General features: G+C 47.3%; 1 protein-coding gene across 6 annotated transcripts in view; it reads left to right on the top strand.

The window, feature by feature from the left end:
- The window catches only part of CBFA2T2 (CBFA2/RUNX1 partner transcriptional co-repressor 2), a 59693-nt gene that overhangs the window by 27659 nt on the left and 17366 nt on the right, over positions 1-14668 (top strand). The window lies entirely within an intron of this gene.

Here is a 14668-nt window from a genome sequence, read left to right as displayed (position 1 = left end):
CTTGGTGGTGCCCCAGCAGCCACAGGATCTCTCTTGTTCCTGCTGGTGATGCACTGGGCAGTTTGTGCAGAGACCTGGCAGTGGTGCTGCAGTGTCCCATCACAGTACAGATGCAGGAAAGCAAGCCTCTAGCTGGAAATGATCCTAGAAATGCCCCTCTCTGCTCACAAAGAGACATGGAAGACATACCCATAATGCAGAATGACATTTTATTCAGCAAACAGTCACTGCACTGAGGCTTTGCTCAGATACAAAAGTCTTTAGGGACAGCTGGAGCTCGCTTGGTTGATCCCAAGATTACAGATGCAAACTTACTTATGGATGGGGAGTGGACTTGCCCTGAGGCTTTGTGTCTCAGCATTGGTGCTCCACCATTTGTCAGACTGACCTTCAGCACGAGCTGCATTCTGTCTTTGACAGGTGGGACCTGCCAATGTAGATTGTGAGGATTTAAAATAAAAATTCTGGTTGTTATCTGAGAATATTGTTCAGCTGAAGTACTTGGTTTATTTACTGCAAGTCCCTCCTTCCTGATCCAGACCTCTCCTGGCTTGGTTACCTGGCAGTGACCACCAAGATCTTCCTGGGAGGAATCTGTGCAGGTGCAGTGTGGGGAAGGTGGTGGACTTCTAAAAAAATTCCAGCTTTTAGGGGTGCTGTGCAGCCTGGGGAGAGCCACCAGGTACAGCGGGTCAGAAGGTGGATGAAAGAGGCAAGGCAACCTCATGGAATATCTCGAGTGATTTTCCTCAGACTTGTTTTAAACCCTTCAAAGTCAAATCTCAAACTTAGGGGGTTTCTTCTCCCTAATTAAATTAACAGGCCATATGGTGTTTACTGTGAGCGCCTGCAATATGGAAGGAGCTACCTCCTGGATCACTTTCTTTTTTCAAAAGCTGCTGCTTTACCTGATGTCACTGTTCTGAAATGTTCTTTTCAGCAGCAGGCATGAGGGGTTATTTCTGCCACCTCAGTGCTGTTGGTGTCACCTTCTGATCCCAGGGTTGAGCTCTGCCATAACCTGTTTCTGCAGCTTTCTTTGTTTTTTTTCTTGGCTTTTGTTAGGTCATTTTGCTGCTCACTGTGGAGTGTATATAAGTCAGAGTTTTTTTCATGCTTTTTCACACGCAGGTAATGATTCTTGTTCTTGGAGCTGAGGAGAATAGAAAAACAACTCAGGGTGGGTTTTTTGGGAGGTGCTGGTGTTTTCTTTTAACAACTGCTACAATTTTTTTTCATTGAAGGTAACATGACCATCTCAAGAATATGTCAAACTGCAAGTTTTGTAGAGTTTGGTTCTTTATTAATGGGCTGGTTTTAAAGAACTTACTTTGCATGTGCTGCTTTTATCTTTGCATGAGATGTGGAGGAGGAAGTGAAGACCTTGAGGAAGAAAAATCACTGGGTTTTTATAAGATCCTTGCAGTTAGCTGAATAGGAAATAGGGTAAGAATCTCTAAACTTGTAGAAGTCAAGGAATGGAAAGTCTCAGATTTGTCTCTCTGTTTTGAGCTGCCCTCACTTATTTAATAGGATTTTTTGATAATCATCACTTGTGTGCAAGAGCACTTGCTGTGAGCTCACCCTGCATCTCTCCAGTGGTGTAACTTAACCTTTCTCTGCGATTTTTAACTTGTTGGTGCATCTTTTCCATAGGGGCTGGGTGACCCTTCATCTCCAGCCAGTCTCAGCTTGTTGTGGGGTGTCTGAGCTCCCGGGAACAGATCCATTTGTGGCTGCTGAAAACACCCTGCCACATTAGCATATTCCTGCAACGTATGCTCCAAGGGTGTTTCTTTGCAGAGAAGCCTCTCTAAAGATAGCATCGTGAAGTTCTGTGTTGTCAACCAGGGACACTTGATCTAAAAAACAACATTTGATACACAGACAAGGTTTGCAAGTGCCATCTGGATTCTGGGAGATGAGCTAGGTTGTCTCTGTTTTGCATACACTCACCAGGAAAAAAAAAAACAAGTGTGTGCAGGCGGATGAATTCTTCAGAAGCACCTGAGCAGAACTGTTTAGTCCACATGGGTGTCCTCAGTGACATGGGACACCTGTGTAATGCCATACCACTGGGTATCATGTTCCTCTGGACCTTCTTAGGGTGCTGGAAATAACTCTGTACTTCAGTGATACATTATTGAAACCCAGGTGGGATCAATTGAAATTCTCTCACACCAGTAGTATTTTAATCTCCTCTCCAGCATACTGCAAGGCAGAACCTGCAAATGATGCAAAGCCCTTCAGAAATGGGCATCTTTTTAGGGAGGTGGGGATGCAGGGAACGCAGATGTCTTTGTCTGGCTTCAGTTCTGCCTGGTGGAGAGGCTGTCCTCAAACCCATGCCAGCGCTGAGAGGAGCCTGAGCACCATGAAAACCTACAGCAGCCCTGAAGGGCTGGACAGCAAACTCCCTGCCCACATCTTCCCAGGGACATGTAGCCATAGAATGTATTTTCCTTCAGGGCCTCTTTCTTGACTTTCTAGTTATCCTCTCATATGCAAATCTAATTTGCCTAATGGGCTGGTGAGTGTAATTGAAAGGCAGCCTCCACTTACACGATAGTGAAAAGTCTCACCTGTGCCCAGGCACAGATGGGGCTCTGCCTCACTGCTGCATCATTAGAGGAAATTTATAGGCACAGTGGCACAGGCTTTGCTGTGACCAGGGAAGGAAAATGGCAGTTCAGAACAAACTTGGGGGTTTGCTGGGTTGTTTTGTGCCCTGGTCTCGCAGTTTTGGAAATTGAGCTTTTTTGGGTTTTTGTCTTTCCCCCGTGCTCCCATTGATGGGGGAGCAGGTTAATGCAGGTTACTGGTAACTACATGAGGACAGCCCTAAGAATGATGAATTGAGAAGTCTTGTCTGTGCTGTGTGATGGGTTGAAAGCGAGTGCAGCAGCAGCTGAGCCAGCCTTCCCTCTCCAGTCCCTGTGCATCACTGCATCTCCAGAGGTTATCTATGGAAATATTCCACCTCTGCTGCCCCCGAGAGGGAGGGGAAGGAGGCACACAGAAACAGTCACTGCTGTGCCTCTGTCTCTGCTGGGATCATTCCCTGAACAGACCAAGAAGTTGTGGGTCCCCATCCCTAGCAGTGTTCATGTTCCAGTTGGACAGGGCTTGGAGTAACCTGGTCTGGTGGAAGGTATTCAGGGGTTTGGAACAGAGTGATCTTCAAGGTCCCTTCCAACCCAAACCATTCCATGATTCTAAACAGTGGGTTTGATGGTTCTCCTGTCCATCCTGCTCTCTCTGTGCCTGGACTCTGCAGGAGATGCTGGTTTAGGGGGTTCCAGGTGTAAGGACCCCTCTACATCATCAGGCCCCTACACCCCTAAGTGTCTTCCTCCTGTGCTTCCAGCTCCAGGGAATGGTGGAAATTTCCCACAGGCTGCTCAGGCTTGGGGCACAGAGGAAGAGCCATTTGTGTAGTGGTGTGAGAATTGATTTTAAGAGGCAGAATTGTCATCTTGGCAGGGCTCCTGTGTGTGTGCCAGTGATGGCAGGGACTATTAGCTGGGCAGCACTGAATGCACTTAGCGCCCAAGTGAATGAAGAGCTCTCCACAGAGCCAGGGAGCTGGGGACTCATTAGTGAGGCTTGGCTACCTCAGCAGGATCAGCAGGGCATGAGAGGGGTGTTGGTGTGGGCAGCAGTGCCAGGGCTGCCTGGGAAAGCAGCCTGGCTGTGGGGCAAGGGACACTGCTGGTCACACCAGCTCAGGGTGGGTCATCCCAGAGCACGTGGCACAGGGTTGTGTCCAGACGGCTTTGGAACACCTCCAGTGAGGAGATATTTGCCCTCCCTCAGCATTTCCACACAGTAAAGAAGTTTTTCATGTTCAGGTGTAACTTCCTGGGTATCAGTTCCTGCCCATTCCTCTTGTCCCCACAGAGCAGAGTCTGTCCCTGCTGTGACCCTTCCCTGCAGACACTGACAGAGGGATAGGGGCACTTGTAAATAGTGAGGATGAAAAAGATTTTCCAAATTTTTCCCAAGTTCCTCCTTGATTTCTTGGACAACTTGCCCAGTTTTGGATAAAACCTGATGGAGCTTTAGCCCTGGCTGGCAGTGATGAGCTCCTGCTCTTCAGCCTCCATCTGGAGAAGGGAGTCTGTGTTAGTCTGCTTTATATTTGGAAATGGTATGACTTCAGAGACCCAAGGGGGATGTTTTTCTGTATCCTTCCTTGATTGCTTCATTTTGGGTTTGTGGTAGAACTTGGTTAGTGGTTTGTTTTGCACTGGATTTGGTTTCTGTTTTGTTTTTGCTAAAATGACCATTGTTTTCATCTAAACTGGCCCATCTGACTATGAGTTTCTGGATTGCTTCCTTCTCCAGATGGTCAGGATTTGTACCTGGTCTGTGCTTAACAAACAGGTTTGTTGTTAGTTTTGTTGGGTTTTTTTGTTTGTTTGTTTGGTTGGTTTTTTTTCTTCCCAAGTTTAATATAGGCTTTTTTAATAGCTTTGGGTGTCCTTGGTATTATTTGTGCCTCTCTGTGGTCATGTTGGTTGTTATGGATTAAATGTGGTTTTCTGCCTTGATCTCACTTCTTTCAGAAGTGACCTTGCTCTTTTCTTTAATTGCTGTTATTTGCAGTTATTGGTCGTGGTGCTTGAGCTGCTAGCACTGCTGCTTTGTGTCTGCCTGGAAGGCAGAGATTTTTTTATCCCAGTTTGTGCTTTACTCATTTGGAGTACTCTCTACTCACTGGATACCCCTACTCTTAAACCCCAGAGCTGCTGTTCTTGTTCTCATTAGCCCAGATCTCTGTGCTCAGTGATATTCATGATGCTCTAAGAAATCCAGATTTGCTCAGTACTGGTTGTTTTCTGAGGTCGGTGCTGATTTTAAGATTCGTTTATAGTGTTGGAGACCAAACCATCAAGGAGCAGTGTTTGGACTATGGAGGACAGCAAGAGGGATGTCTTCTTAAATGGTTTTGAAGCTTGACTTTAAACTCCTCCTGTATGTCTTTAGTAATCAGGTTTAAAGCCCCCAAATCTTGAATCGCTGGGTGATTTTAAGGTGGGTTTGAATTCATCCTTTTATTTTGAAAGATTTAATGATTTTTCAGGCCGTTCCCCTATTTCCTTGTGTTGCTTGAACTCCCGAGGTGCTCCAGGCTGTCTCCGCCCTGCTGTGCAGATCCCTGGGTGTGTCAGTGTGGCTTGGGGACCTGTCCAGGTCATGGACAGTGCCTGTGTTTGTTGTACCCAGTGAGGCAGGATCACTGTGGATCTCAGGGATCCTGGGGAAAGAACGTGTTGGCACAGACAAGGTTGTCTCTCCTGAAGGAGCTGCTGTGGCTGAAGGATTTCTGTGTTCTCTGATGACAAAAAACTTGAGTAAGCCTTGCTGCCCTCATAACAGTCTGTGGGGGCTTTTGTACAGACCATGCACATCCCTGTAGGAACTTGTCCTGCTTGTGACCAAACTTATTCCCAGCAGCTAACTGGGAGCAGAGGCAGGATCTGAAGTGCCAGGAGCTGTGGGACTGGGATCTGAGCTCAGCTGGCACTGTGATAAGGGCTATCACACCATCCCTCAGCTGCCTGGGGTTAAAAATGCAGGATTCATCCTGCAGGGAGCAGAGCAGGGCTGTGGTGGGAAGCCTTCAGCAAAGGGGCTCACTGTGCTGACCCAGAAACAGCATCCTTCTCAGCACCTCCTAAATTTCTTATGGAATTAGCCAGAAAACGTCCTCCTTTTCCACAGCTTTTCCTACTCAAACTGGGAGCTGGGACATAAACCACCAGGCAGTGAAAAAGGAGGCTCGCTGCCCTGGTGACCATCACTTCTGGGATGAACCAGACTCAGAGCGCAGAAGCTGCAGGATTCCCTTGGGAAGGGGTTGTCCTGGGGCAGCCATGGGAATGCCAGCCCTGCAGTGCTCCCCTGGATCTCCTGGAGCAGCTCTGCAGGGAGCAGGGCAGTGCTGCAGGGTGGGAGCTGTGGCCATGGGCTCCTGCTGGGCTCTGCTCTGTGCACATTGCCCTCTCCTCAGCTCTTTTGGTAGTCATGAAGCGAGGAGGCTCAGGGTCCTAAATGGAGTTTGTGGGATGAATTTGTGCCTTAAATATCTTACGATGGATTTTTAAACCACAAATGCTGCTCGGACACCTTTAACCGCAGCATCTGTGTGAGAGGTGCTTGTGCAGGAGAAGCTGCAGAGCAGCCAGAACCCCCTGGGAATGTTCCCCTTGGAGGAGAGAACCCTCAAACCCTCCCTGAGGCTCCTCCTGAGCAGCCCAGGAAGGGCTGCAGTGGTGGTGGCCCGTGCTGGATCCTCCTTGGGGACCTGTGGGCTCCCTGTGCAGTTCCCTGGGTCACTCCTCGGTGCCTGCTCCAGCAGCTCAGCTTTTCCCAAGCCTGTTTAAATCAGTGGATGCATTCCCATTGACTGTTTGGAGCTGCAGAGAGCCCCTTGGAGCTAATTAGTAATTAGAGGATGCCAATTAACCACGGTTCCCCAGGCTCTGCTGCTTTGCTGGTACTGCTGGGTTGGAGAAGGAGGGAACAAAATGGAGCCCAGTGCAAATGTGTTTCATCTGGAGAGCAGGAGAAGGGTGGAGCTGCTTGTTAAATGGCCAGCAATCCAAGTTTTAAAAGGATTTATGAGGGCTAGATAAAATCATGTCCTAAAGGCTGTCTCGAAGCCTCTGTTAAGGTGGAAAATGCTTTCTAAACTTAGAGCTTGTTTCACCGCGTTTCCCCTCTTTTGGACCTCCCAAAATTTTACAGGTATAAAAGTTCCAGCTTTATTTACTCCATGGTGTTTAGCCTAGGCAGAATGAAAAGCAGATTTGCACTCTCAAAATTACAGTGCTCAGTTGTTCTTCTGTATAACCTGTGGATTATACGCCTGCCCACCTTCGGAAATGTGGCAGAATTTAAGGAATGCTCCTAAGGGAAACAGGTTTTTACTGCCATTGCCAGGGAAGACTTGGTCATTCAACCATGAGATTCCCACTTGTTGGATCGCTTTTTACTCTCTGGTGCAAACTTGGTGTTCCCTGGACCCCAGAGGGGTGAATCTGTGGCCTTGATGCTCTGGGCAGGGAGCAATTTCAGACCTTTTAGGAGTGTAACCCCTTAAAGCCAACCTTAAAATTAATTTTTCTATCCAAAAATAGCTGAGATGGTAAAAGTGCTGCTTTTATTTTATTTTATTTTATTTTAATACAAGCATAATGAACTCAATTCTTGCTTTCAATTTACACAACATTTACAGTACACAAAACCCAAGCTCTCTTTTGCCCTGACATCTCATTTCCCCACGTGTAGAAGCGCCACAAAATAATCATTAAATAAAAAATCCCAATCTTTGCTAGCAGGCTGTTGCTCCAAGCCTTTCTCCATGGTATCCCTTCTGTACATGTTGTGTCTGGGCTCCACCAGCCTCGGGAGCCGTTAATCTTCCTGGTGTTTTCTTCCCTGAGGCAAATGAGACACAGATGTTCCCATCTGGAAACTTTGCTCCCGCCACCGTTGTTCTGCTCAGAGTCAGAGGCTTTGGAGAGCAGTGCAGCAGGCTGAGACTTTTAAGAAGTAATTTTTTGCCGTGATTGTGATAATTGCCTGTTTGATATCTGTAACTGCTTTCATTTTTCATTCCGAGTGCTTTAGCCCAAGGAGTAAATAGTGTGGAGGAGGAAATATTGCTTAATATTGTTATGGGAGTGGGTGATTTAAAAAAAAAATAGTCTTGATTCTGTAATGTTAAATGGAACAAGGGATTAATGAAAAAGTACCAAAATACTTAGTGGTATCTAAGCAAATGAGTTAGTGAGCAACTCTGGCTTTGCTGAACGAGTGCTCTGTCCCAGGTTATAACCCAGCCAAAGGAGTGGTTTGGGCAGGCTCTGTCACTCCCCCCAATCCCCAAAGTGCTTCCTATCCTAAAACTGCAGTGCAGGCCTTGGTTTCCAGGAATGTGTTCTCCTGGGCTATATTCCAGGAGTGTATGCCTCCCTCTGGGGTGGCTGTCTCTGCTGAGGGCAGAGCAATCAGCTGGTGAGGGTGAGGAGGGTTCCATGCCCCAGGGCACCTCGGGCTCCCTGGCAGAGCTCACAGCATCCCTTTGACACAGTGATGAGCAAAAGCTGCTGCCAGGGACATCAAGGGATGAACTTGGGTCCCCAAAATTTATTTGTAGGGATGCTAGTGGTGTGGGATGGGAATGGCAGTGGTGGTGGCTAGAGCAGCTACAGCTCCTGGGTGGAAATGGCTGTCAGGGTAACTAATCCCTGCCTCCTTCATGGAAAGAGAGCAGGAGAGTGGGGATTACCACAACAGGGTGGTTCGTGCTCTTCTAGAAGCGAGATGAGTTTGGGGGCTTGATGTGCACCAGCTGTGGGGCATGTTGGATGTGATAGTTTGTGGGGTGAATCCCACATGCAGGGATTGGTCCGTGGCCCCAGAGGAAGGCAGGAGTGCCCTGCAGGCGTTTTGTGCTGCTGGGTCTGACACAGCCATGGCACAGGCAGAGCTGGAGCTGCCGCCGCCTTGTCTGCCTGGGAACTGCCCAAAACCCAACCTGTGCTACTGCTGAGTTCCTAGAGCCAGGCACATTAATAGGATTTTATAAAAATCACTGAAAGGCAAGACGGATAAAGATCTGCAGTCTGCCTTCAGGAATAAATTATTAATCTTATTTCCCTTATTAACTGCTTTCTGGACTGCTTGTGAACGATAACATACTTTGCTCTTTCAAGTTCTTCTATCTGAGTTTCGCATTGAATTGAGATTTAAAGTGAAACAGCTGTGTGTGGGAGAGGACTAGATGGCAATGGAGATACACACGTTTATTTTTGATTTATAAAATGCCTATCCCAGGCTCAGCAGCTCCCTCCTGTGTGATGCAAGGCTCTCCTGAGAGGTGCCGAGCCCTCTCCACTCCCACAGCATCTTACAGCTCAGGAGCTGGGATGTGCCATAAACCCGAGCTAAACGGGGTAAAAATAGCTGATCACATGGAGTGGAGGAAATATCTGTAAAGGGCCATGAGTTACCCACTGGCACTGCTGCTGTAGTAGCATCTTGGCCAACTGCATGCATGGAGGGAGGAGGATGGACAGGGACCTCGTGTGACCAGCCCTTGCTGGTGACCTGGTTATGGCACACGCTCGTGTCCCCCAGTGCTGGTTGTAAATCACCTTTTGTTGACTCAAGCAAAGAAAGACCTCTAGAAACCACCCCACAAGCAAATAAATGTCAATATTTGTAGAGACAAGTCATCTTTACTACAGACCTCCCAGTGTCTCACTCTCCTCCAAATTGGGACAGACCCAACCATCCTTTTTTTCTGAAAGCTGCTGTATTGGCTGCCTTGTTCCTGATGCTTATCTTCAGTCTTCCCCCTTCATCACTTTTTGATGCAGCAATGCTGCAAAAAGATAAAATATTACTTTTCCCTTGACGATGTGATTGGAGTTTGAGCTTGGGGGAAACTGTCTGGAAGCAGGTGAGGGAAGGAATTGCGGTGGAGAAGGAGTAAATGGCATCTTCTGGAAGCCTGAGTAATGATGCTCTTGCTTTGCATGTAGATCACCTCTCATCTGCATGCCTTGGAGAACTGCAAAGGTGCTCTACAGATGGCTTAGAGCCATCAAGGGGAGGGAGAGGCAACCTTGGAGAGGAGGAAAGATGTTAATAAAATTTAAATGTAATTCTTCCCATTTCTCAGTTCCTAAATGTGAAAAATATTAGCTTGGTGGAGACTGAAAACAGATGGTGAGCAGTTGGAGCAGATAAGCATGTTATTCAAAATAAACATTCGCCAAAGCTGGGGAGGTGGCGAACCATATTTCATTTCACCCTATTTACATTATCAGGTCAGGTTACACTGATGCTGCTCTCGTCTGCATTCAGATGATCAACAGGGACCCTGTGACGAGCCAACTGCAGCACATCCTCCTCGCTGGGACGTCAGGGCTGCATGGCTGGGCTGGGCCATTCCCTGGCCTGCCTGCAGCACAGACATGGAGCTGCTTGCAGGGTTGTAGCACAGCTTGGGTCAGAGGGGGCTGTTCCAGGTCTGTCCCTCCGTTTCCCTCTGTCCAGTGACCTCTATCCATTTAGCCAAGTTTGGCATTGCTTTATCTAAAACCAGGGACTCTGATCCATGTAAATGGTGGGGGAAGTTCCAAGGACTGTTTGTAGGAAGGGCTCATTTTGCTGACTTGTGGGTGATCTATAATTCATGCCTCTAGCCTGAGTGCTCCCCTGAGGTGGCAGGGCCAGTGGAAGGAGAGGTGGGGCCGCTCTCCCTTGCTTTGAGGGGTGTTTTGGGATGGGCTGGATCCCCTTTGGGATGTCTGTTTGTCCACTGGCTCTGGAATAAGCTCAGACCTTGCTTGTGGGTGACCAAAGAATTTCTCCTGCTGGACTGACCTTGACTGTTGTTACTGGGACAGTTCTCCTGTCCCTTGCTCTCAAGAGGCAGGTATGAATTTGGGGCTTTTAACTTTTTGGGGTGAGAGGCTTTTTAGTTTATGAATGTGTTCTGCCTGTTCCAGATGAAAGTTGAAAACATCTGCTTTGATTAAACTTCTTCTTTCTGTCTGAAATCATTGCATGCTTTCTCTCCTGAAACTGAATCACTGGGCAAACCCTTGTACACAGCCTTTTACTCAAAAAACACCTTTGTTAATTTACAGGTTTGCAATGTAAACACTTAGTGATAAAAGCTTTGTTGACTAGATCTGATTTTGAGCCTGTTCTCTGTCCTGCAAGCTGCCAAAGGGAAAAGCAAACCCTTACCTGGGCATGGCTGCTGGTGTTGTGGGGCTGTCTCATGTTTCATGTAGTTTTCTCTTATTTCTTCCAAGATATTTCATGGTTTGACTTCTACAGAAAGCTGGAGAACTCGAGTCTGGCACATGGGTTGGTGAGACACAGTTCTGACTCTTTGCAGCTTATTTACAAATGACAGCTCCAAAATCACTCCACTGTTCATCCTTCCTCCTTAACTCTCATGCCTGGAATCAAGGGGAATCCTACCTGTGCATCAGGAATGGCTTGAAGATACCACTCAGGGAGGTGGCTGGATTAAATAGTGCCCATGCAGACACTGCAGTGTAAATTCATATAAAGCATCTCCATTTTCTGCTCTGTAGCAGTGGCTCTTCCTCTCTTCCCTTGGTCTCAGCAGATCCATGGCTCTGCCAGGGAATCCAGATCACGGCTTTTCCTTGAGCAGAGTGGAGCACCTCCTGGTACTGCCTTGAATTATATTTTGAACTTTGGGAAAAGGATGAGGAGGTGGCCATTTGTGTCTGTCTGCCTCATTGTCACTCTTCTCCAGTTCCTAATCTTGCTTTTTTGGGGAAGGTAGCATCCAGTTCTCCTCATGAACTGTTTTTACTTCTTTTTCATCACTTAGTTTATTCTCTGATTGCCAGAGGAATTTAAGGATTAATTTAAATTCCAGTGTAGTTGAGATACTCCCTAACTTGTTGCTGGGTTAGTTTTTTTTTCTTCTGCCTTCTCCCTTTTCCCAAGCCCACAGGCATGAAGAGATTAATAAAGCAGTTTCTTTATACAGTTTATAGTGCAAGTAAATGCTGAGGTTACCTGTCACAGCAACACTCTTTATGTTAAACACCATAGGTGGAAGACTTTTTTAAAGAAAATAAATAGGATGAGATCTGTCTGGAGCTGGTGTTGGAACTGACCCTCTGAAATGTGCTGCGAGGGCTGGGAATGCAGGAGTGGCACCTCTCTGAGCATCACTTGAGACCCCAGATGTTTTTTTGGCATCTTGTCCCATTGCCTCACTTAGCTCTTTCTCCTCTCCAGAAAGAAAAAGTCATCAGCTGCATTTAATCCTGACATATGTTCCTTTTTAATTTGTTACGCCAGGATGGCAACTGGAGCAGCGAAGGAAATCTGGTGCGCACCGACAGCCAGAGCGGAGCCAGATGAGCACAGGGCCTTGCAGCGGGTCAGGGAGGGAGGGAGGGCTGGCTCCAGGTGTACTCACAGCTCTGGGGCTTTCTGTCTCTTGCACACCTGGGCTCCTTAAATGGGGCACAGGAATATCTGGGGCAGGAGCACAGGCTGCTCTGTGCTGCAGCTGCCCGTGCCCAGCCAAGAGCCGTGAAATGCACCACTGCTGGAGGAGATGGAATTCCTGCATGGAGCCAGGACTAAATCAGCATCTCATTACGTTTTGTTTTCTCGGAGTCCTCTTCCCATGGGGAATTCCAGTGTATCTGAGGCTGGGAAGGCAGCTCTCCCCCGGTGTCCACGTCACTGCCACCTCTGTCCCTGGTCACCTTGGGCAGGTCCTGGTGCAGAGCTGAGCACGTGTCACTGCAAAGTTTGGGCATCTGGCAGCTTGACAGCCACAGTGGTGTCCCATGAATATGTTTGGCCTGCTCCTGCAGGCACTGCTTGAGAAGTAACACAGCATTTGTGTTTCTGATCCAGGTAAGGTTTGGAAGGAGGAGTTTTTGAAGGAGAGCAGTGCAATGTTTCCAGTTTGGGCAGGCATCTTACTCTGGTGCTTGGGGCATTCAGTCATTGACAACAATTATTCTTGTTAGAATATTATATATTGTTAACAATATTATTAGGATATTATTATTGTTCTTGTGATGGCATTTGACTCTTTAGGTGAGTGACACAGCTGAGTGACTTGCACATATTTTGAGGAGCATCTCTGCATCCTGCCTGTGCAAATGGAGGCAGCACTGAAAAGCTGATCTTGGTGAGCCAATAAATATTTTCAAGTGGTGGAAGTGAAAGAATGAGATCAGGAAGGCAGCCTTTCTCCAGGGAGCAGCTCACTGGCTCAGTTTTAGCCCCAGGTCAACTCAGGGCTGACTCAAGCCCTTGGTCACAGCCTGGTTTGCTCAGATGATTCTCATTAAATGGACATGTTTAGGCTAAAAAAGGAGAGCTTCAGAAAGATGGATTTTATCTGCATTTATAGATGCCCCAGGTCATTAGCAGGAAGCTTTTAAATTTAACAATCCTGTTTGCTTCTTGTCTGTTGGAGTGGGCTTGGAAAGGAAGGTGTTGGCTTCTTGTGGGCTTCAGTTTTGGTGTCTGACACAGTAGCTGGTTTTATTTTGGGGTTATAAATTCCATGCAAAATTTATCTCCCTTCCTGTAAATTAACCAAATTAGTTATGCTTTCTTAATGTGCCCTAGGAACATTTTAGGAAGGAATAGGAGAAAAGTTAAGGATGCTCTGCAGAGTATGGCAATACCAGATTGGCCATGTGCACCTGGAAAAGGGGTTTCATGGGAAGAGGGAGAAGAGGAGGAGGCAAGTGGGTGACAGTGGGTCCCTGGATGGTCATTGGCAGCTGACAGTGCTGGAGAGGCACAATTAGTGCTGTTTTGATTGAATAATTTGGGTCATTTAGCAATGTGTTCCTTCCTTGCCTGAGTGAGGGAACTCAGACTTTTTGTGGTAGAAATACCCCTAACTTTGTGTACAAAATTTCACTGTTTTGCTGCATTGATTTAGAAAGGAAAGAAAGTCATGGGGTTTTCCCTGCTCTTGCTGATAAGCTCACCTGCTGGAATAGGTGCCTACATGTATAAATGATGTCATGTTCCTACAAAAATGCATGGTTATTCATCTGAATATCATATTCATGCATGGGAATGACAGGGAGGGTCTGCACATCAGGGTTCAATTGTATGGAAGCTGGGCCACATGTACAGTAATTTGCAATATGGGATTAATGTAGTTATTATAAGTTAAAATTAATAGTAGTTTCCCATGACTTCAATATCTCCCCACTTCATTAAAGCAAAGCCTAGAATTCTTGAAAGCAGGTTTAGATAAATGAAGACACAAATGTTCTGGCATGTGGGTTTTGCAGCAATTCCAACCCGAGTTATTCCACCTGTACTGACAGGGCAGGAAAACATGGGTTTTCAGTGTGTATCATCCCTGCTTCCCCTTCCTGCAAACAGCAGAAAGAAATGCTGGGAATAACAAAGTTCATTTGTTACCTCGCTGGCATTCCCCGTGACTTGCCATAAGGAAAATAAATGAGGCAGCTCGGTGGCAGAGCAGGTGCTGGGGCTGACAGAGCAGATCCCAGGCAGCAGGACGAGGGCTCAGGTGCCAGTTTGTGTTTTCTCTGCTCTCAAAAGCAGCATTTTTGTTGTTGGGAGTCGAGAAGTAGCAGGTTTGGGTTGTATTTCAGTGCACAGTTTTGCCACCTATTCAGCACTCCATAGGAATGCAGCATTTAGTCCTTTGCCTGGGCTCAAAAGCTGAGTTTCTTGCAGCTGACAGATATTGGTAAGAGCTGTGGATAACAAATTAGGTGGTAATGGTCCCAAGCCCAGCTTGCATCACTGGAGAGTTGGAAATTGGGTTGAGCTCGCTCACAGCCTGAGCTGGGGTGCGGCTGGACAGGCTGGAGACCTGGCTGTGTTCCTGGGTGGGACAAGCTGCTCACATCTCGTTAGTGAGTTAATTGAGCCAGGGAGAGGCAGCTTGAAGAGCAAGGAGTGGGGACCATCATCACAGATGGGTGAGTTCTTTGGGGTCATGGACACTGGAGATGCTGGCAGTGCAATGCAGAGCACCCCAGGACTGGGACTGGCTCCCACAGGAGCTGTGCTTTGGAGATCCTTAGGCTTTGTCTGCTGAGCTGTCTGCATTTTAAAAACCAAAAACACCCCA

Source organism: Passer domesticus, chromosome 16 (assembly GCF_036417665.1).
Source record: "Passer domesticus isolate bPasDom1 chromosome 16, bPasDom1.hap1, whole genome shotgun sequence".
In the NCBI taxonomy this organism is placed as follows: Eukaryota; Metazoa; Chordata; class Aves; order Passeriformes; family Passeridae; genus Passer; species Passer domesticus.
Note: the sequence above shows the minus strand (reverse complement) of the source record. Positions and strands in the feature narration are given on the sequence as shown.